Source organism: Macrotis lagotis, chromosome X, assembly GCF_037893015.1.
Source record: "Macrotis lagotis isolate mMagLag1 chromosome X, bilby.v1.9.chrom.fasta, whole genome shotgun sequence".
Taxonomy (NCBI): domain Eukaryota; kingdom Metazoa; phylum Chordata; class Mammalia; order Peramelemorphia; family Peramelidae; genus Macrotis; species Macrotis lagotis.
This window is the reverse complement of record NC_133666.1, coordinates 50,374,635-50,398,604: the sequence shown is the minus strand read 5'-3', so window position 1 is coordinate 50,398,604 and position 23,970 is coordinate 50,374,635. Positions and strand designations below refer to the sequence as shown.

Genomic DNA, 23,970 nt, shown 5'->3' with positions numbered 1-23,970 from the left:
GACAAAAGTAACATGGATAGAGTTGTGTTTTCAAATTCACTTGGGACAGTCTCATGTTTTGCATCCTGGTATGGATGCATTCCTAAGATGGTTTGTTATTAAGTAGGCTGTATCTACATGATTCCAAACAGCTAAATGGCAAGGCTTTGCATTTCTTTTTTTCTTTATTTTTTTTACATTATTACTATAGTCATTTTGTAAAAGTAAGCATAATATCCTCCCACCACAAAAAAAGAGAAACCTCGAGAAAAATAAAGTGAAAATAAAAAAGGATGCTTCAATCTGTATTTAGACACCATCAGCTCTGTCTTTGGGATGGATGATATTCTTCATCATAAATCCTTCAAGAGTTTTCTTGGGTCACAGAATTACTGAGAAAATGTAGGCCATTCACAGCTGATCATCCTTCTATATTGCTTTTACTTTGTATAGAATACATTTCCCATTGTATCTGCTCATGTAAGGTTTTTTTTTTTTTGAGAGCATACTGTTCATCATTTCCTGTGACAGAACAGCATTTCATCTCAATCACATGTCATAATTTGTTCAGCCATCCCCCAACCACTGGGCATCCCCTCAATTTCCAACTACTCAGATCCAGAAAAGAGCTGCTATAAACATCCCTATACATACAGATTCTTTTCTTCCCGTATTTCATCTCTTATGGAATATGGACCTAGTAGTGATGCTTCCAAGCGAAAGGGGTAGACCTGGTTTTATAGGCCTTTGGACACGGTTACAAATGCAGTTCTCTTTTACTTTGTCCTTTTCAAAGTATTCTTTTATCTTTGATCTCATTTGAAGTGAGGTATGAAGGTTAGGCATGATTTCCACAATTTTTCAGAGGGGAACTGGCATTTCTATAGCATTTTAAGAGGTTACAAAACGCTTTCCCTCCATTATCTTGTTGGAGCCCTCTAAAATTAATGGTATGGACATCATCCTCTCCATTTTCACATATAAAAAACTGAGGCTCAGAGGTGAAGAGATTTGGTCAAGGTTACCTGACTAAGTAGTAGAGTAAGGATTTTGAGTCCCAAGTTTTCTACTCTATGCCGTCCACTTCTATTTAGTTCTATAGACATTTGTTAAGCATCTACTTTGTGCCAGAGCCTGGGGATCTAAAAAAAATCAATCAAATGTAAAGGTGTTTGAGGAATGGCAGAGCTGAGGTCAGACTCCAAGCTAGATGAGCCTCATTCTCATTCTCTTTCTATTTCACTCTGCTTCTTTCTTAAAAGAAGAAAAATGCCATTCATGCCAATACCCAGATGTTTGGCACTGCCTAGATGTGACTGATAATTGACAGCACTTAGTATTTTTCCACTGAATATTGGGTCATCATATAGACACAGCTGTAGTATCTGCTTTTTCATAGTCTGTTCCAAAGCTTCACATGGAAATGGATTTCGCCATTCATTTTGTGTAGTGTAGCCAAATAGTCCTGCAGATTTAGGGTTTTCAACACAGCCACAAACTGAATTCGGTTGGCCAGTCATCCTGGTACCTCAATCTGTCCAAGCAGTCCACTTCAAAGGCATTCAGAATTATTCAAGCTTGGTCATCTATATGGATTGAATTAACTGGGTAATGGTCCAATCTCCATTATGGTTTTGACCATGTAAATGCAAGCTAACAGTTTTTGGGAGACAAATGCTGAAGGAGGAAGGGATTAGGAACATTGACAAAGCTTTGTGTGGATTGGTAAATGCTTTCATTTCATTGATTTGATTGACATTTCCTCTGCCCCACCCTAGTTCAAGCCTTAATCACCCTTTACATGGATTGGTATAGTAGTTTCACAAGTGGTGTCCATTTTTTCAGCCACTCTCCTTTGCAATTCATCAGCACAGTTACCAGAATAATTCTTCTAAGGCACAGGTCTAACGATGTCACTTCTCTGATCAAAAGCTTTCAAGTTATTCATTGCTTACAACATAAAATATGGAACCTTTTGATTATATTTCAAGGACCTTTATAATCTGACTCCAGCTTGCTTTTTATCCTTATTTCAGCATACTCCTATTTCCATAACTGATATTCCAGCCAGATTAGCTCTTTCCTAATCTTGTCTTGCTCCTTCTTGACTCTTGGTACTTTCCCATATGTAGAATTTGTATGTATTGAAATCCCTTCTTCAGTCAAAGTCATTCGTGTCCCACCTGTTCATAGGAGTAAAGCTAGGGTTAAAACTGGGTTAGTTCTGGGCCCTCTTCCTTTTTCTTTCTGTACATTTCTCATGATTTCATTAACTGATATAGATTTAATTATTATCTTACTTCAGATGATTCCCAAGTCTATATATTCAGTTTTCATCTCTCCCCAGTCCTGTATATCCAACTGCTTGCTAGTCACCTCTACCTTTGTGACCTGTAGCTATCTCAAATACATGTCCAAAATGGAACTTATTTTTCTTTATCTTATACCGATCCCTTTCTTTATTTTTCTGGCTTTTTTGAGGATACTACCATCCTTCTAGGCACCTAAATTGACAACCTGAAGTCATCCTCAACTTTTCCCTCTCTTTCCTCCTTCATATGTAAGCACTTGGCAATTTTAGCTCCATGGCACATCTCTTAGATCTGTCATCATTTCTCTGCTTACATCACTACCACCGTAGCTGAGGTACTCTTCACTCTACAATTGGACTAATTACAATAGCCTCCTAATTGACCTCTTTACTTCTGGTCTCTCTTCTCTCCAATCCTATCTTCCATACAGATTCCAAATTGATTTATCCTATGTGCAAGGTTGGCTATCACTCTCTTGTTCAGGAAACTTCAGTAGCTCCCTATTGCTTCTGGGATAAAATAGAAATTCCTATGTTTGGTATTTAAGGCCCTCGTGACTTGACTCCATCCTATCTTTCTAGATACGTTTAGCATACTAGTCACTGTGTCCTACTTGCTCTTACGCACTCATAATGTTTCATCTCCTGATTCCAAACCTTTGCATTGCTTGTCTTATATGCCTAGAATGCTCTCCTTTCAATCTCTACTGCTTCTGTGGATGCCTAGTTATTCCTGATCACATTCAAAGCTCATTGAAAGTGCAGCCTCTTACATGTGACTCTTCCTGATCCCTGGCCTACTCCCAAATAGTTTGTGTTTACTTTGTAGATTTATGTATTTGTATGTTGTTTTCTACTAGTGGAATGTCATCTTCTGAGGGTAAGAATTGTGTTGATTGGCATTTCTGTATCCTTAGAGCCTTGCATCATGCTTAAGGGGAAGCTAGGTGATGCAGTGGCCTCAAAGTCAGGAGGACCAGAATTCAAATCTGGTCTCTGACACTTAACTAGCTATGTGACCCAATTGCCTCCAAAAAATATTTTTTGGTTCAGTTGTATGTGTTACAAACCTAAATAATTGTTGAATGGAAAAGGCTTGGCTAGCCTTCTTCTACTTTCTGCCTAGAAGTGACAACCCACAAAACTGAGACCCTGAGGAAGTCAGGAGAGGCTTCTGCCAATCTACTCAACAACAAACAACTCATTCTTTCCAGAAAAAGCAAAGTGGTAGTCTACCTGAGAAGATGGTGAAAAGATGATTGCACCTGCCCATAGAAGAGCATGCTCAAGGAGGCCACAAGGAGATTGCCACAAATTGGAGAAGAGCTCAACAGCTGAGTGACCAGCTTGGCCCAGTTAGGACAAAGCAGAGTGATCTGCCTAACATTGGTAACCAGCAGGTGAGTAACCTGTTCCACTCAACTTGAGATGCTGTGCCCTAGGAAGAGCCAGCCCAGACTAGCAGTGGAGTGACTCATCTATGACCCTGACATGCTGCAGTGAACTTCATGAGGATGCCCTGGGAAAAGAAAATAAATCAAGGCCCCACAGCTCCAGAATTGGGAGCTACTTTGACCCTGTGCTCCCTACACATGTGCCTCACTACCTTTATAGTAAGGAACTAAGTTCTTGAGGAGACTGTGCCCCATGTTAGAGTGTGTGTGTGAATGATTCTTTGTTTTTACTTGTCAGTTACATCTTTATTGATACCTTTTGTTTCTGTTATCATTGCGTTTTCCACCTGTCTCATCCTCCATTCCCTTGCAGAAAACCATTCTTTAATAACAAAGAATTTTAAAAAATAATGAGATAATGAAGAGGGGGGAAAATAAGCAAAATCAATGAATACCCTAAAAGAACCTGACATTATATGCAAACCTGTAGACCTACTTATTCACAAGCATGGGGAAAGATACCTTCTCATCTTCTTAGGGCTCTTTTTTATAATTTTGCAATACTAAGTTTTTGTTATGTGTGTTTCCTTTTACATTGCTCTACTCTCTGTGTATATTGTTTTCTTGACTTAGCTTACTTCACTTTGTATCAGTTCATTTGAGTATTACCATGTGTTTCTTTATTTGTCTTATTTATTTTTTCTTACAGCACAGTACTGTTCTGTTGTGTTTCTGTATCATGATTTGTTTAGCTGTTTCCCAGTTAATGGTTATTTGCCTTGTTTCCAGATCTTTGCTACCATAGAATATGCTGTTATAAATAGTTTGGTGTTCTTGGAGCTTTTTGAAAAATTAGTGACCTCCTTGGGGTATTCTCCAGCAGTGGAATTTCTGAGTCAAAGGGTATGTCCATTTTGGTCACTTTCTTTGCATAATTCTAACTTGCTTTCCAGAGTGATTGCTTTAATAATTCACAACTCCACCAGCAAATCATTAGTGTACCTGTCTTCCTGTAGTTTCTCTAACACTATTTCTGTCTTTAGTCATTTTTGCCAGTTTGCCAGATATAAGGTAAAATCTTAGAGTTCTATTTTTATTTCTCTCATTATTATTTGGCACATTCTTTTGTATAATTGCTAATAGTATGCATTTTTTTCCTTTAAGAATTGTTTCTTGGTGGCATCTAGGTGGCATAGTGGATAAAGCACCGACCTTGGAGTCAACAGTACCTTGGTTCAAATCCGGTCTCAGACACTTAATAATTACCTAGCTGTGTGGCCTTGGGCAAGCCACTTAACTCCATTTGCCTTGCAAAAACCTAAAAAAAAACCCTAAAAAAAGGATTTGTTTTTTTATATCCTTTGACTTCTTGTTTGGGGGGGAGGGGAATGGCTTTTGTTCTTTTGTATTTCTTTTAATTGTCTTTATATCTTAGATAGCAAACCCTTATCTCAGAAATTTGATATCAAGTTTTTTTTCCCAGTGATCCACTTCCTTTCCTATCCCAGATGTGTTAATTTTGCTTGTGAAAAAGCTTACTTTTAAAATAGATAAAAGCATCTGTCAAGTAGGCCAGTTTGTTTCGAATGTAATATAAGGGGGGGGGGGGGGAAGAGAGGGATGATCCCTAGTTTCTAGACCTAAAGTGACTAAAGGAATACTGCTACTCTTGGTAAGAGTAGGAAAATTAGGAAGAGAATTGAGTTTGAGATGTTAAATTAATGAGCTCTGTTTTAGATGGGGATGAATTTAAAGTCAGAGGAGCTGAATTTGAATCACCACTCTATCACTTATAATTGTTGTGATCTTAACTAAATCACTTAACAGATCTGGGCCTCAGTTTCCCTCTCATTCATATGAGGGGATTGGACTTGACCACTTCATAAGATTCTATGATCTGTGAGCCTATGTTTTGTGGATGGCGATTCCTTGAATTCAGGTCTTCTTGACTTGAAGCCTGGCTTGCTGTTCACTGTGGTGCCATACAATCTATTTTTTGTACCAGACCTGTGATGATATAGAGAGCTCCCAGTTAGGTACAGAAAGTTCCTTTACCAGTGCTGATTGAGCATTTGCTCCCTCGGACACCAAGAGGTGAAGGGACTTGCCTAGGGTTTTATCTACTCAATAACTGTTGTAGTCAGTACTTCAGCCTAGGATGTCCTGGCTGAGCTCAGCTCTCTAGCCTCATGGCCCTGGTGGCTTCATCTGTAAATGACAGGGTTGGAAAAGAGGATCTCTGAGTTGCCTTGTACCTCTAAAGCTCAGAGTCAGTCTGTGAACATCAGTTCTTGCTAGGCCTCAGTGTTGCCATCTGTAAAATGGGGGGGGGGTGGACGAGAGTATCATGCTTCCCTTTGGCAGTCTATGAAGCTTAGGGATCCCTTCTCCAAACAATGTTTTAAAACACATGAAATAAAAGACATTGTATTACAAAGGAAATAAATTATAGTGAAATGTGTTTTTCAAAATATTTTTTAAACAAGTTCACAGACTGAAGGTTAAAATTCTCCGGGCTAGAGGATCTCTAGGCTTTCTTACTGTTTTAAAACTTGTTACAATCCTATAAAAGTAACTTTTTCTGGGCCTCAGTTAACCTCATTCGTAAACTGGGGAGTGTACTAGAAGATTTCTAAGATTTCTTCCAGTTTCAAAATCATATGATTTGGTGATTCAAATGCTCCATCATCCCTTGAATTTTAGTGTGACAGAGTTGGCAGATCCTTTCCAGAGATCTATCTGGCTTTAATGAGGTTCTAGAGGAATAAACCTGAAAGGGAAGGACTCTGTACATGCTGTATAAAAGATAGAAGGACCAAGTGGAGGCCCTGCAAGACAAGCCCACCTACTCAGCAATTTTGTTAATGACTTATGCTGCCAACCCAATGTTACAATTTTCTATATCATTTGGATTGTAGGCATAATTGAAGCCAGTGGATCTTATTTTTAAGATGAAACTCCCAAATGTATGATGGGAAAAAATGAGCAACCTCAGGAGACAGCCCTGAATGGGCAGGCATCATGGCTTATGTGCCCCAAGGCAGAAGTAACTTAGCAGCTGCAAAAGCACTGGACTTCTTTGGAGTGATTACTTCTCTTTCATTAGTAATGAATCCCAGCCCTTGGAGCCTTCTCCTCTTGTCCACTGCAGACACTTTTATTCCACTTGCATGGTCTGCAGAGTCCTATGCCCTTCTATTTGCTAGATTTTCAAAAGCATGCCCCATAGGAAATAGAGCCTCTTTCCCTTTTTATTTTTTTTTATTTAAAGCAAAACTGATTTTTAAAAACATCTGAAGGGACAGCTAGGTGGTGCAGTGGATAGAGCACTGGCCTTGGAGTCAGGAGTACCTGGGTTCAAATCTGACCTCAGACACTTAATAACTGCCTAGCTGTGTGGCCTTGGGCAAGCCACTTAACCCCATTTGCCTTGCAAAAAACAAAACACAAAACAAAACAAAAACCATCTGAGCCAATGACAAACAAAAGCATGGCTTACAATGAAAATATCAAGCCAAGTCTTGTTAACCACAACCTCCTTCTCCTTTCCCAGGTTCCAGAAAGAACACCCCCCCAAAAAAAATAGGACTGCTCTGATGACCCCTCACTGCCTTTCTTCTCAGCCATGTCACTGGCAGCCCAGGAGTAGAAGTGGAGTAGAAATTTGACATCACCGCAACTGGATCTGAATGTAAGGTCCCTGAGAACAAGTAATGCTTTAGTTGTAAATATATCCCCAGCACCTAGAATATAGTCAGCAATTAATAAAAGCTGGTTGATTGAGTGGTTTGGGTCATGCCTAGACTTTGACATTCATTAGTGCTGTAATCTTCTTTTTAAAATTTTTTGTGGGGTGGCTAGGTGGTGCAGTGGATAAAGCACCAGTCTTGGAGTCAGGAGTACCTGGGTTCAAATCCAACCTCAGGCACTGTGTGGCCTTGGGCAAGCCACTTAACGCCATTGCCTTGCCAAAAAAAAAAACCTAGAAAAAAAAGATTTTTTTTTGCAAGGCAATGGGGTTAAGTGACTTGCCCAAGGTCACACAATTAAGTAATTATTAAATATCTGAGAAAAAAATTTGAACTCAGGTTCTCCTGACTACAGGGCTGGTACTCTATCCACTGCACCACCTAGCTGCCCCTAGTGCTATAATCTTAAATAAATCCTTTCTTCTTGGTGGGCCTCAGTTCTTGCCACCATAGAAGGAGAGCCCCTAATAGCTCTACCATTCTCATGATCGCTCACTTTTTGGGAGCTAGTGTCATTTCCTATAATCTCAAGTTAAAATGAGCCGGATTCTTTGTAATGGCCCTGCCCATTCCCTTGATGTATTGAATTGAATTTTACTTGCTGAGTTCATGTCTCTCAGTGATCCTGTTATTCGGGCAGGGGATCAGAGTTATCAGGGAAGCATGGTAATTTTGGGGAAGGTGGAGAATGGGGAAAGGAAATGTCTTCTGGTCCAGCCAAGGGCCTTTCCTTGACTGAACCAAGATGACCAGGCAATTTGCATTCTTTGTGGAAATAGCCTTTGATCCTATCCAGTTATCCAGGAACAGAGACAAACTAAATACATGCACCTTGTCAAGCCTCTTATGTCATTCTTCTGGAAAGCCTGTCTCCTCTCTATAGACTACACACTGATCTATTATGAAAGTTTGCTGTTAGTGAAAAAGACTTGGGCAACATCCTTATTGGTGACAAATTGGGAATGGCTTTGAGGAACTGACCTCTTAGATTCTTTGACCTGAGTGGGTGAGGAAAGAGTGTCTTGGAGCAGAGCCTGGAGAATCACACAGATAGGGTAATGTACATACCCTGGGCTGTTGTTCTGATTCATTTTTATCATTCTGATTTAAAAGGTAATATAGCTGTGTAGGGAACATATTCTTTTCATCTGATTGGCTAATTAGAAGCACTACCCACAAAAGGTTGCAGTCAAGGGATGAGCAGCAATCAACTGGTCTCTGTAATTGCTAAATCTGATGGCCTTTTCTTAGTGGTCATCCTTCTTGACCTCTCTGAAACACTTGATCCTATTGATCAACTTCTCCTTTTGGATACTCTTTCTGCTCTGGGTTTTCATGATACTGTTCTCTTTTCCTACCTCTCTGTTACTCTTCTGGATTCATGTCCTTTTAAGAGTATTAACTACGACTCTGTTCTGGGTTCACTTCTCTTCTGCCCTGGTGATCTCTCTCATCAATAACCCTTGTGCAGATGATTCTCAGATCTTTCTATCCAGTTGCGCTCCTCTCCTTGGCTCCACACTGATATTCCTACCTTCCCTTTTGACATCAGGAATTGACTATAACTGGAGTCGTATTAAACTCATCATTTCTAAAACATAGCTTTGGTTCCCCCCAGTCCTCTCCTCTTTTGAACTTTTCCTATAGCTGTTGAGGACATCATCATCCTGCCAATCACTCAGAATCACAACCCAAGTGCCATACCTTATTCCTTGTGCTCTTTGTTACCAAGTCTTCTCATTTATTCTCTAAATCATTTCCCCACTTACACAGTCACCATCCTAGTTTTGATATGGTCAACTCTAATACTTCCTCAATTCTTGCTTGCCCCCACTCCACTCAGCAAAATCCAGAGGCTCCCTGATATCTCCATCTCCCTCTCCCCCTCCCCCCTTAATTCCACCCCTCAGATTCTCAGAGTTCTTTGAGGACTTGGCTCCAATCCTACCTTCTGCATTAAACCTTTCCTGAGCTCTTCTGCCCCAGCCCCTTCCAATCACCCTGTTGTTCAGTTGTCTGCTTCGTTGTGACCCTGGGGACCACAGCATAGCAGACACTCAACCTGAGGAGTTCATCTTCTGATGTCATGGATTTGAAAACTGTCCATAAAGATGTTGGAGTGGTTGCCCATTTCCCTCCCCAGTCAGAACTTTCCACTATGACCTTTCCGTCTTGAGAACTCTGTACAGCCTGGCTTTCAGTGGGAGGAGGATGACATCCTCTACTAGGTATCTGTCTTGTGTGTCCCCACTCATTTGCCTATTGTTTCTCCCAGTAGAATATGACTTTCTTGGAAGAAAGGACCATGGTTTTGCCTTTTTTTTTCAGATGCACCTTTCCTTATCTCTTAGGTCAGTGGTTGTCTCAAAAAAATACTTAGAAGTTGCTTGTTGATTGACTGCAAGATGAAATACCCAGGGAGCTTGGCAGTTACCCCAGACTGCCCTCTAGTGTGGAGTGGTTCTCACAACCGGGGAGGCCCCAGGCTTCTTAGATTGGTGGCAGAAAAGAACCAGGCACTGGTTGGAGGATCTATCTGTCTCTGTGTCTATGTCTGTAGTAGGGGGGGGGGCAGTCATCCCTGCTGTCCTCCAAGATAGTATCACATTATTTGTGGATTCCTTTCTTTTGCTTTTCTCCCCTAATGCTTGGGGGTTTGGCATCTTTTCTGGTCTCTCCCCCCACAGTTGGGCTCTCCATTTTCATCATGGGAGCCATCCTTATGAGGAATCAGGTTGCTCTTTGACTCTCGTTAGTTGTCAGAAATGCTGAGACGTGCTAAATTTGACAACCCTGTGATCAATGGGGGCACTCCTTCTACCAGTGCAGATTATATCTCTTCCTTGTCACCCCCCATCCCTTTTATTCTTGTCTTTGTCTCTATATCCATTCTCTGTAGAGGATCTATTCAGTGCTGGGGAGGGGGAGGAAGAGCAGTTCCTCTTATTCCTCTCATTTGAACTTTCATGGATCACTGAAGTTGATAACGCAGAGATCCACCTTATCTGCCTAGAAGACTAGAATCTGGAACAGACCCTAGCCCTTAATTCCCAGTTTCTTCTAGAAACAAAGGAAGGAAATCTCCCATTGCATTTAGAAGGTTACAGTTAACTTTGTTAAACATATCTACCTTGGTCATGTACCTTTGTACATCTCCAAATCTGATATTTATAGCTATGGATGAGTTGGGATCTCTTACTTATTGCCATCTCAGAATATTTCTAGAAGGAAGATAGTCAAGGGAAAAAGCAGAAAAAGCCCCCAGTCTTTGATGAAGAAAGACTCCTGTGGGGGCGGCTGGGTGGCGTAGTGGATAAAGCACCGGCCCTGAAGTCAGGAGTACCTGTTCAAATCCGGTCTCAGACACTTAATAATTACCTAGCCATGTGGCCTTGGGCAAGCCACTTAACCCCGTTTGCCTTGCAAAAAAACCTAAAAAAAAAAAAAAAAAAAAAAGGAAGACTTCCTTTTTGAGCCACATGTAATTTATAGCTCTTCCAAATAGAATTCATTCGTCCCTCCAAGTGTCCAAATTGACTATTTAATCCTGGTTGTAGGCCACAGGTGGCAAACTTGGGACCTAAAATTCTCTTGAGCACTGCAAGAATCATAATTGAGAAATATTTACTAAAATAAAAATGCAACACAACATGGATAATGTTAATTTGTGATTTTCTAAGTCATCATGCACCTTTAGGGATCCATTTTTGATAGCACTTTTGTAGGTAACCCCCATTAGTGAAACACATCATCCATTATACACCAAAGAAATGATTTGGACTGACTAGTACAGTCCTTCCCGCTTTGTCCTTTCAGCAGGCTGCCCATGGGCATGCTCATTTTCTGTAGAAGTGATGGTGATGGTATTATGGATCTTCAGACCATTGGAAAGCCTGGCTTTAAATCCATTTAATGTCTGTGTGTCCCTGGACAAGTCACTTAACCTGAGTCTTAGTTCCTCTATGAATAGACAGATTAGATCTCTGAAGATCCTTCCAATACCAATTGTAGTTTTAAATCTTTGCCCCCCACCCCCGATAAAATGCATCTGAGCTAGTGTTAAGACCCATTTCGTGCAGTTCAGGAATACTCCCCAAGCCTTTATTAAGCCTCTACAAAGTGGTAGATCTTGACTGTTAGTAAATGGTCTCCATTTTGCTCTAAGAACTTCCAGCTACCATATGTACCATCAATCTGAACTCCTTATCCCAGAGTCAACACAAAGACAACTTGGTGGGGGTGGAGGGGTTGATGGGTAACTTTGGAGTCTTTTTTTTAAAGGATTACTAGACAGATTTCTTTTGTATGTATTTTCCTTTTGTGGAATATTCTCCAGATTGAAATTTCTTCTGAAACTTGAGTAGAGTCAAAGGAATTAATTTTCTCCAGAAGGGTTTCTTTTCTGCATAAATTTTTCATATGCTGGAGACTTTATTAAAAATGCTTTATTTAAAGATCAAAATGTTTGACAGAAATGAATATTTATTAAAAATAGAACTGTTTATTATTATCTAGGTGTGCATATATCTGAGACCACCCATTTATTGCCCAATAAAGGTAGGTGATTTTAATTATAGATATAATTCCATATTTATTATATATGCATATTGCATATATAATTTTAAATATATACTTATAGATTTATTGTGGACCATTTTGGGTTTGGGAAATTTCTAAGATGAAAATTCCTTTTATCAAAGCAAATCAACATTTGCTCTGTAATTTACAATCTTTAGTGTCTGGGGGTCCTGAGATTTCTAGGAACTGATTCAGCATCATACAACCAGTCTGTGTGTCAAAGATAGGTCTCAAACTTGGGTCTTCCTGACTCCAAGACCAGCCCACTCTCAACAGTACCATCTTACAAATTAGAAATTATCCCCAGATTATGTTTAGGGATATCTGAATTTTCTGGGATCATCTCTTTGTAAAACCTTTTGACCAAATAATATTTCATAGAATCAAAGAATCACAAAGTAATAAAACCTCCTAGGGACCCTAATCTTGAACAGTAGTCTCCTCAACTGTGTCCCAGACAAGCGGTCATTTATTTTCCATTTAGACAGTAAAGGGGAATTCACTACTACCTCTGCCGTGCTCCCACCCCCTTCCCTTGGTCATTTGTGTTCTCATCGTCCAACTGAATTCCTGCTGCTCCAGTCCATTGCTTTAAGTTCTGCCCCCTGGGGGTCAAACATAATAAGTCAAATCTTCTTTGACACAAAATCACAGTGTTGGGAAGGTCCTCAGAGGCAGCTACTTCCTTCACTGTGGTTATCTAGTCTGTGCTTGAACATGTCTAGCTATAGGTGATTCACTACCTACTGAGACCCTTCCAGTGCCAGCTGCAGTTATACTACTGGATAATGTTAATATGTGATTTTCTAAGTCATCATGCACCTTTAGAGATCCATCTTTGATAGCACTTTTGTAGGTAATCCCCATTAGTGAAACACATCATCCATTATACACCAAAGAAAATGGTCTGGACTGACTAGTACAGTCCTTCCCCCTTTGTCCTTTCAGCAGGCTGCCCATGGGCATGTTCATTTTCTATAGAAGGAATATACTGAGGAATATAACTTAGTGAATTTTATTTGTAAGGGTGGGATTGAAGGCACCCAATTTTAGTCGTAATATTTTAGCCTTGATATATAGTCTTAATATGGTCTCAGTCAGTCATAGGCTTTAGACATTGTAGGGTAAGTCATACCTCCTTAAAGTACTAAGGCTAAAATGGAGTTGGGGTAGTTTTTACACTACCTTTACATACTCTATACCTGAATATATCTAATTGTTAAAAAGATTTCTTTCATATCAAGCTGAAATCTTCCTTTCTTCTCAACCATATCTACTCATTACACTCTGACATCATGATAGCAAAAAAAGAGTCAATCCTTTGTCTATTAGAGCAGTCTTCCAGATATTTAAAGGGCCTCCTCCACCTCCTGTCCAGGCTCAAGTCTTTTTAGTTCCAGGCCAGTTCCCCAAAGTAATCTTTATATGACATGAGAGTCCTTCAGATACCTGAAGATAACTATCAAGCTTTCTCACATCTTGTCTTCTACAGGCCTAGTTCCTTTAATCAATATTTTTATAGCATAATCCCCATGACCAGGCATTATCCTGATCACCTTCCTCTGGATCATCATCAGATTGTCTATGTCCTTTCTAAAACATGATGTCCCTAATTGAATATAGTACTCCAGATATGGTCAGACTAGGGATGGAGACGATAGTCTTACCATCTTCTGTGTTTTCAGTGTTGTTTCTATTACTAAAGACTAAGTTTACATGAGCTTTTTCAACTACCCCAACACCCTGCTCACTTGAGTATAGCTTGCAGTTCACTAAAAATCGCAGATCTTGTTCACACCATCTGTTATCTAATCATAGTTTTCTGTTGGTGCTTAGGTCCTGGAATTTTCCTCCTAAAGAAGTCTTTACTTTTGACTCTAGTCAATTTAATCTGATTAACTTCAACTCAAGATTGTTGGGTCTAGGGGCGGCTAGGTAGCACAGTGGATAGAGTACCAGTCTTGGAGTCAGGAGTACCTAAACTCAAATCTAGCCTCAGACACTTAATAATTACCTAGCTATGTGGCCTTGGGAAAGCCACTTAACCCCATTGCCTTGCAAAAACCTAAAAAAATAGATTGTTGGGTCTGTGCTAGCAAGAATAGAAAAATAGAGCTTCAGCCCATTATTTCAATTTGTTAAGATCTCTCTTGGTTCTCTCATCCACTGTAGTAGATAGACTTCCTCACTTGGTGGCATCTGTACATTCGGTGAGAATATCATCTCTGACTTTATTCAATAAAAATGTTGGATAGCAGAAGGTCAAGACCAGATCCTTGGGGCATTCTATTAGAGACTTCCTTATACATTGACATAAAGCCATTAATCAGGACTCTTCAAGCTGAGTCATTGAACCAGATAAATTTACTATTCAATACTTTATAACATTTAACAGTATACTTTGTCTAATGACTAATTGAACTCTAGATATACAGAGTCTTTAGTTACTAGTCTAGTAATTCAGTTACACCAAGAAATGAGGCTGTCTACATTTTCAAACTGGTGTTAGTAATTCTCCATTTCAGTATTGAAAGTCATTCTGTTTTGGAGTCAGGAGGAGCTGAGTTTAAAACCAGCCTCAGATACTTACAAACTATGGGATCCTGAGCAAGTCAGTAAACCCTGTCCACCTTGGTTTCCTCATCTGTAAAATCAACTAGAAAAAGAAATGGCAAACCACTTCAGTATCTTTATCAAGAAAACCTCAAATGGGGTCACTTAGAGTCAGACATGTCTAACAACTGTTCTTTAACAAAGCAGTATATTTGTGAAATATGTTCACTTTTCTCACAATAACATTTATGTAGCAATTAGAAATTTGTCAGAACAAATTTTTAAATTTGTATTTCCATATTTTTTCATTTACCAAGTATTTGTTCTCCCTTCTATTCTTCCTTGTCCCTCCTCCCCCTGAGGAGCGGGGAGAAGGAAAACAAAACCCTTAGTCATAGTCAGGCAAAGCAAGTCCCCATATTGATCATATCCTAAAATGTGTGTTTCATTCTGCCTAATTAATCCATCACTTCCCTGTCAGGATATGGGCAGCATTCTTCATCATCTGTCCATTTGAATCACGGTTGATCATTGGGCTGCTCAGAGTTGGTAAGTCTTTCGAAATTGTTTTTTACACTATTGTTCTGGTTCTCTTCACTCTGCCTCAGTTTCAGAAGCTTTCCTAGTTTATTTTGAAAGCAATCAATCAACCAATCAGCAGTTTAATCAGTATCTAAGATGTATGAATCACTGTGCTGAGTATTGGGGGTATAGAAATGGGCAAAGGACAGCCTCTTCCCTCAAGCAACTTCCAGTTGAATAGGAAGACAGCGTACCAACAACTATATACCAAGTGAGCTATATACAACTTCAATGGGAAATAATGATTAGTGGGAAGACACCAGAATTAAAAGAGATTAGGGAAGGAAATTTATAGCATTTCTTATGGCACATATCTATACCGTAATTTGTTCAGCTATTCCTCATCTGATGAGCACCCCCTTTGTTTCTAGTTCTTTAACTACAAAAAGAGCTGCTATAAACATTTTTGTACATATGTGTTCTTCCCTCTTTGATCTCTTTGGGATATAGGCCTAGCAGATTAAAGGATGTGCAAAGTACTAACTTGGGAACATTTCTAAACATGTTAATCTACAAGATCTGATTTATTGATCATACAACTTTTAGGCCTAGAAGGGACCTCAGGGATTGAGTCTATTTCACAGATAAGGAGACTAAGAGGAAGGGAAGTAACTTGCCCAAGGCACATGTCTTGCCCAGATTCACTTCAGATTCAATATGTTATCAGAGCCAGTAGTATGCAGAGACAGCAGATGGTTTTCTTCCTCTCTTCTGTTGTATTTCCTCTCTCTTCTTTCTCTGTATAAATATTTCCATATATATATTTTCATATATATATATATATGTATGTATACACACATAAGCACACACACACACACACACACACACACACACACACACACACACACAGGAAATCCTATACATATATATGAAAATATTTTTGATTTCTTACTATCTCCCTCTTAGGCTGTTTATATCTCTAGACAGGAATCCAAATTAGCCTCATTCTCTCTTTCATTTTCTGTCATATATTTTTAGAACCTCTCTCTTTGTAAAATGACATTTGGCTCCTCAGGAGAGTTCCAAAACAATAAACTCCTCAGGCTTACACTGTATCCCTGACCCCTTGGGCAGCCTGGTGAAGTCCATATACCCCTTCTCATAATTGTATTTTTAAGGATTGCAAAGAAAACAGATTAGTTTTAAATACAGTTCTCAAAGTATTTAAAAAGTAGATTCACAGACATCAGGTTAAAAACCCCTGTTCTAGAAATCTTGAAACTAGATTCAATCATACTGTTATAGGGTTTTAACAATTTGAGAAGCACAAGAGTTTGGCAATAGTGGCACTGAAATCCCCTCACTTACTTGTTTCTTTCCTGTATTAACAGAGGAAACCCCAAAACCCATTTATTTGTGAATATTCTATTTTAAGAATTTCTATAATCTGACTTTAAGAGACACAGAGATAGAGCAGAAAGAACACTGGACTTTGAGTCACACGAGCCTGAAGGTCCTAGAAAAATGAGTTCTTGTTTGGACATATTTGTGTTTTTTCCAATTTTTTTTCACTGTCTATATCTACCCCTATTTCCTCTTCCCCCAAGTCTAGAATAATTTTGCCTAAATTTAGTTAGAAGTCTCTGGAAGAGAATAGAATGGCTTTCCATCTCCTAAAATAAGCACCACAACCATTATAGAAGATTCAGGAATTCAGCACAATTTCACATTGAAATTATTATTACTTTTACAAAACAAATTACATTTTAAGGATATTTTTTAAAAAGAGGATCATTACTATCTAGACCTAGAAGGGGCTTTAGTAGTCACCTGAGGAAAAAAAGACCCAGAAAGGCAAAGGCAAAGTGGTTTGTCCAAGGTAGTAATTAACAGAACTGGGATTTGAAGAAACATTCTTTTCCCCAGAGTAACTAGTAGCCCCAAGTTTCCACTCTGAGTTTTCATGAGCTGGATTCAGTCTTTGGCATTTCTCATTAATCATTCTCTTTTCAGCTTGTACTTTCCTATCAGGGTTTCCCTGGAGTATTTTATCTCTATCTAGCATTTCCTATGATTAGATGTAGATCTCTATAGAAAAAGTAGACCCAAAACATCAAATACGAGAAACACTGACAGTAGGTGTAATAGACTTACATCACTGAACAACTTTCCTTCCCTGTCTTATGAGCCCCATCTCCCTCAGATACCTGTGCAATCCTTTGGCCTTCTACTAATGCTCTTGGTGGGCAATTCCCCCCCCCAGTGGAAAGTGACTGGGCTCAGTAGGGAGGTTGACTCCTGTTCTCTTGGAACCACATGATCCATAAAACACAAAATGAAGTCAAGATCCAAATTTGTTCTTCTTTATCACTGTTCTGTCCCTTCAAACTTCTTTGCCATCAGTGTGCCTTAGTGCAAGGTCTAAGAAGGTCTATCTTTGTTGCACATTATTCCCTAGAGTGTCTGGTTTTCTTAGTCCTATAGAAACAAGTTATTTAAGAATACAAAGAGTTTTTATCCCCCTCCTTCCCCGTGCTAGTATTCTTTTCCCCATTTATGAATGAGGAAACTGAGGCCCAGGGATGTTAAGTAGCTTATCCCAGAGTTACAGAGCAAGACAGTGTCAGAGCCAAGCTTCCAAGTCAGGTCTCATAACTGTACACAGAATAGTCACACATGTATTCTACACTGGGATTTAGGGCTTTGACTTAAATAGCATGGAAAACAATCCAAACAATGGCAAATCCTTGTCCAGTATAACTGGTGATGCCTGGAAAATGGTCCATTTTTAATCAAAGAAGAAGAAAGAACATGAACTCTCAAAGGTGTACCTGAAATTAGAGTAATGCCTGGCCTCAACCATCAATCTGGCAAGAAACATCTTGGCCTAATTTCAGGATTACATTTGGGATGTTTATGCCCACATCAGGAGCCTGTTATCATTCATTCTACATGCTCATGCTTTGGATAAAAAGGAACCGATTGAAACATTCCTCTCCTTTCCCCAATCTCCTTTTACCAAATTTGCTTCGTTAGGTAAGTTATGTGGTTATTTGAATCAGTGAGGCAAGGTTGCTATTAGGACCGTTCAAGTATATTATGTTCATTCAGAGCAAATAGATTCCCCCTGGGGTGAGTGGGAGTTATGCCAAGTGTGGACACAGCACCAATCATTTGTACAGCTGAGCCTAAGGAATGCTTGCCACACGATCCAGAGTGTATGGAGCATGCTGTTCAAAGAGAGTTTACACTTTGTATCTTCTGACCCCAGAGTCAGTGTTTTTCCTCAAATTTGCTGACTTGGTCATATTGATAGACCTCATGATTGCATGTTGGAGAGGTGATGTGGCCCAGGGTCCTGCAAGGTCAGTTCAGTTCATCAAATATTTCCTAAGGGCTGAGGCCAGATGCCGGAGGAGACACAAAGCCCAAAACAAAATTATCACTGAGGAGCTTTTATTCTAATGAAGAAGATGCAGTATATACAGAAATCAGGAAAACCCAAAGTGATAGCATCAAAATGAACATTTTTCACAGACTCCATTGAAAGTCATATGTTCCACCCAGGTTAAAGGCAGACCGAAACATCCCATAGACAGAATATTTATGAGACCAGCCCATCATCTTTTTTTCCCTCCTATGGATCTTTGGTGATCTCCTTTCCATTGAGTCTTCCTAAGACCCCATCGCATGTAACACATGTTTCTCCTACTATCCTTTGGATCATCTTCAACTTCAGTCTTTCAGGGACTGTTCCATGGCTTTCAGTTCTATAACACCAGAAACATTACGGGTATTAGAAATGAATTCAAATTCCAATACTAACTGAATTTCTAATTAGAAGTAAATTTCATGATGTTAAAAAGAAGGGCTTTTGTTTCAGGTAGAAGCTTAGGGTCATTAGAAGAACTTTGGAGTTTCTTAAAGTCAACTCAGCCTCTTCCTCCTGTTCAATTTGAGATCAACTCATTGTCTGTTTGCAGTGGTAAAGAATAAATTTCCATGTCCCAGAATGCTTCAGGGGAGAAGACAACTCTGGAGGGATGAGAGCTTCTCAGAAATGAAATTCAGAAGATTAAAAGGGAAACGGTTCCAATGAAGAAGAAAAGTGGAATCCATCTGAAGAGACCAGTAGGTTTAAAAAAAAGGTACAGGAGATGGAAGGATGACCAGGTAATAAAATCAGTGTAATTCATACCTATAAAAGTAGTATCATGAATGCTAACCTTCAGAATAAACTGAGGCTCCTGAACCCAAGGGCAACAAAAAAGTGTTTTTAAAGCTATAATGGGAGAGGAGGATCAAATAAAAGGACATTTGCTTGGGGTGAAGGGAGAATTGTAAATGGCTACAGAGAGAAAACAGTTCTGCACATTTCATCACGTTTCTGTTTTCTCTGCCAAAGAGGACCTTTATGCTGGAAATGATAGAACAGAAATGACTAATACAGAGCTGCTACCCAAGATAAATAAGGAAATGGTGAGAGATACAGTTTACCAAGATTTTAGCAAAGATGTTTTTATAAAGTATTTCATGCTATTCTTGGGGAAAAGATGGAGTAAGAATTGGTTGGGTGGCCAGAATCAGAGAGATTATGAATGGGCCGGGGTTGATGGGGCAGGAGGTCTCCAGTGACCCATGCAAGATCCTGTGCTGATGAACATTTTCACCAGTGACTTAAAAGCATAGATTGTATAAATTTTCAGTTGACACAAAAACTAGTAGGGTTTACTGACACATGAGGTGTCAGGATTACAAAAAATTTTGACAGAGCATTGGGCTGGATCTAGTATGATGAATTCCAATGGGGTTGGATAAAATGTCTTCTATTTGGCCACAGATAACCTATGTCCTCCAATATAATATGGAAGAGATGTGGCTAGAAAGCAGTTGCTTTTTAGTTTGTTTTTTGCAAGGTAGTGGAGTTGTGACTTGCCCAAGGTCACACAGCTAAGTAATTATTAAGTATCTGAGGTTAAATTTGAACTCAGATCCTCCTGAATCCAGGGCCAGTGCTCTATCCACTGTGCCACCTAACTGCCCCAAGCAGTTGCTTTTTAAAAGATGTGTGGATTTTAATGTACTGCAAGCTGAATGTGAGTCAATAGTATCATATGGCAGCCAAAGAAGTCAGTGTGAGAGTCCCATGTGCTTTGTGCTTATCAGACCTCTTCTGGAGTAGGATTGTGGTCTTTTTTGAAAATACATTATGAAGTTGTAAAGTGTCTAGAGAAGGGCAGTCAGGATAGGAAAGGGTCTCAATGCTGTGGCATAAGAGGATAAATGGAAGGAAATGGACTGATTTAACTTGGAGAAGAGAAGACTGTGGGGGGTGGGGGTGAAATGTGAGAGCTATCTTCAAGTGTTTGACAAGCTATATTGGTAAGGAGAGACTAATTTTTTTCTACTTGGCCACAGAATGCACAACCAAGAGCTATGAATGGAAATTGCAGAGAGGGAAATGCAGGTTTGGTGTCAGGAAAAACAAACAAAAAATTATCTAACATTTAAAGCTGTCCAAAAGTGGAATGGCTTGTCTTGAGAGGAGGTGAATTTAAAATCATCCTTTTCTGTAAGACTTACACTAGACAGCTACCAAGATACCTTACAACTCAGATTCTGTGAACATAAATATCTATTGAGATCTTATGCTTTGTTTGCTGTGAATGATCATATGGTCATCAAAGTCATCTGTGTATTTTTCAAAGAATATTTTGACATATACCTAGAAAAGCTATGTTGGATGAGAGCCTTTAAGACAGGGTGTTGCTTTACAGAATCAAATGCCTTTTTATAGTCCACAAACAATAAGAATGAAAGAATCTTGTATTCTTTATATCTTTGTCAGTTGTGTGCTGGTAAGGGTGCAGTCTTCTGTGGAATATCACTCGTAAAACGGCCCCCTTCTCTTCCACCCCCATCCCTCTAATACCCCTTCTCACGTATTCCCTCAATGTGTTTTATTCTCATAAACCGTCATATAAAGGGAAAATTAGAATTGAGAGTCAGTAGTTATTGATATTCTCTTTGCTGAATTTTTTGAGTATTGAAAAGGTCTGAGGTTTTTTTTCCCCATTTCTGGAGTATCTTCCCCTCCTTCATAAACCTTGACAGTGAGTTACTTTCAGAACAGATATCTTTGATATATTCTTGGTCTAATCTGGCTGCTTCCCATCTTTGTTTTCTTCAGTGCAATTTCCATTGCTTCTTTTAAGCCAATTTTGAGACTATAGTGTTAATAATTTAAATGTGATGTCTCTCCTATCCTTGATGGGGAAAAGACTTCATTAAAAAAAAGCAAACTTTGAAGATTTTCAAAATCTTTCATTTGTTTGCCTTCTTTAAATGAAAGACCATTTAGTTGGGTCTCCAACCAAGCTTTCTGTAGCCTGAATTTATTCTCCACTAAACTTTTATGATACTGTCCTACCAATCCTCTCTATCCGATTTTACAAATAGGATTCTATTCTCAACTGGCCGTTTTGCTGCTGCATTTCTCCCTTTGGTAAATCAAGTGTTTATTGATGAAGCTCATTTTTAGACACTTTTGGTGTTATGACAGATGACTTACATTGATCTATATGAAATTATTATAATAAATACTGATGCCTTTTATTCTTTTCTCATTTTTCATTGTTAGTACCCTGTCTAAACATAGCATGTTAGAATTGTTTTAATTGAATAGAATATTTTTTCTCATTTTAATCTTCTAGCTCCATACTAATTTTGGTTTATGCTTTAACAAGTCTGTAATCTTGACTAGATATAGCCAAGTGATTGTAGAATGATCCCATCAGTAAAGAGTGATTCCCTCTTTATTAAAATAGTGTGGAATAGTGGATAGAGCACTGGGCCTAGAGTCAGGAAGAGACCTGTCTCAAATGCTTAGTTCCTTCTATGACCCTGCGTGAGTCACTTCGCCTCTCTGACTTGTTTTCTTTAACTGTAAAATGGGAAAGGATAATAGTAACACTTGCCTGCCAGGGTTATTGCGAGGATCAAATGAATTAACATTTGAAGCCCTGCTCTCTGTTTTTGTCAGGGGTCTTTTTGAAAATATTTATCATGAGCACCGACATATGAGATGACCTTAATGCCCCATGAAATGTTCCCTTTGTGTGCTTGCAAACTCCTTTGCCTCCCTTAGCATCTTTCCATTGAGCTGCAATTTCTTCCTAGTTTTAAGTTTCCTTTATAGCAGGGATATCAAGATTCAGTAATATGTCCGTTTGTTGGTCATGAGACCAGGATTTCACCTATTTGGTACCAATAGCTAAGTCAGTATCGATAGATAGTCTGAAAGTTACAAGAGTCTTTACCTCCATCACTATAGAAGTACAAGGAGGCCACACAGATCATTTTGTACTTTTCTTGATGTCATGGGTTTCCATGGAAAAAAAGTTTCTTATGCCAAGTGGCTAACCAGTCTCATGATTATGGGCTTTACTGTACTTAGGTTGTTTCACTGAAAGTCAACTTCCTTTGCTGATGGAGCTTCCATTGAGTGTTTTCTAGTATGATGGAGTCAGCCTGGCATAGCCTTTATGAAATCTGGAAGAGATGGACATTACTTTCCCTCTACCCAGAAACCACTTCTCCAACTCTCGCTCAAATTGACAAAGCCTCAATCCCTAGAAGGCAACTGAATGCTTTTTCCTTCAGCATTGTAGAAGAGACCCTGAGATGCTGTGAATGTTTCTTGTACTGTCAATCCTGAGTCCCCCAAAAGGTGTGTTTCCTAGTAAGAAATACCCAGTAGAACTCTAATTGAGTTAATTAATCTAAAGTGGGATTGTAAAAAAGAGTCTTTTTAGTTACTTAATTCAATAAATTTACTGTCCTCTTGCACACTGAAGGACCTCAGGGGATAGTGGACTCTAAAGTACATTTGTAATGAGTTTGGCTAAGGGGGTTTTGTGACTTTTAGCCTTGCAAGTTCTTTTCTCCTTTGTGCAGTCCTCATTTAAGACCCTCTTCATCTTAGTTTTCTGCTGGGCTCTAAGAATTGGCAACTTTCTAACCAATCTTTCTTCTGTCCCAGGGACCATAAGTGGGAGGGCTTGATGTCTGAAGCTGCTTTCCCTATTGGTTTGGGGCACTTCCAACTACTAATCCCTCTAGAGGATCACTTACTTCCTTAGTTTGCCAAATGGGGCCTTTGATGACTTCTCATATTTTGAAAATTCACAAGGTTATCTTCTGGTCCATTCTAACTCTGGAGACTAGGTTGCCTTAGATCAGAGAAGAAGACACAGGTAACATGTAGTTACATGGTAGTTAGGTAGGAGATAGGACTGCTCAAAACAGTTCTTACTTCACTTAGTTTTGAGAAAAAGAGACAGAGACATCATCACAGTTCTTTTTGAGTGCAGACTTGCTTCTGGCTCACCATCTTTAGAGTTATTGCTACTTTGGTCCCCATAGCCATTCATGCTCTTCATCGTTATACTATAGCAACTCCCCATTTACTCGTGACTGAAAACTGGCTCCCAAAGTTTCATGTGTTGGAGAGAAGCCAGGCAGAAAATAGCTGTGGGTGATGTACCAAGAAGGGCAAATCTGAGGGTGGGCTGGAGAAAGGGTGGGTCCCTATTATCTAATATCCCTACTACACTTATTTCACTCTAGTTATACGTTTTTCTGTTTATCAGAGGAGTGTTCTCTAGGCAAAAAATTATATGCATTATTAATGTCCATTAGTGGAAGAAAAACTGACTTTTAAAAGCTTAATTAAAATTTTGTCTACTCTTCTCCCAGCTATGATAAGTGCTTCAATTTTCAGACACATATATTTTGGGTAAGGAATGAATTCCTTTCATGCTATGATTATTTGAATCTGAAACTGTAAGAAGAAAAAAGAGGAGGAAAGATCATAAAATATTTT

The 23,970-nt window shown here is 39.2% G+C and overlaps 1 long non-coding RNA gene across 1 annotated transcript in view; it reads left to right on the top strand.

Moving 5' to 3' along the window:
* LOC141502842 (uncharacterized) overlaps nucleotides 1–23,970 on the top strand; it is a 150,451-nt gene that overhangs the window by 83,821 nt on the left and 42,660 nt on the right. The window contains exons 5-10 of the long non-coding RNA XR_012472673.1: nucleotides 3,505–3,690; nucleotides 4,474–4,587; nucleotides 7,238–7,375; nucleotides 11,949–11,990; nucleotides 15,046–15,113; nucleotides 19,070–19,259. This is a non-coding gene — a long non-coding RNA (uncharacterized LOC141502842). The remainder of the gene's footprint in view (nucleotides 1–3,504; nucleotides 3,691–4,473; nucleotides 4,588–7,237; nucleotides 7,376–11,948; nucleotides 11,991–15,045; nucleotides 15,114–19,069; nucleotides 19,260–23,970) is intronic.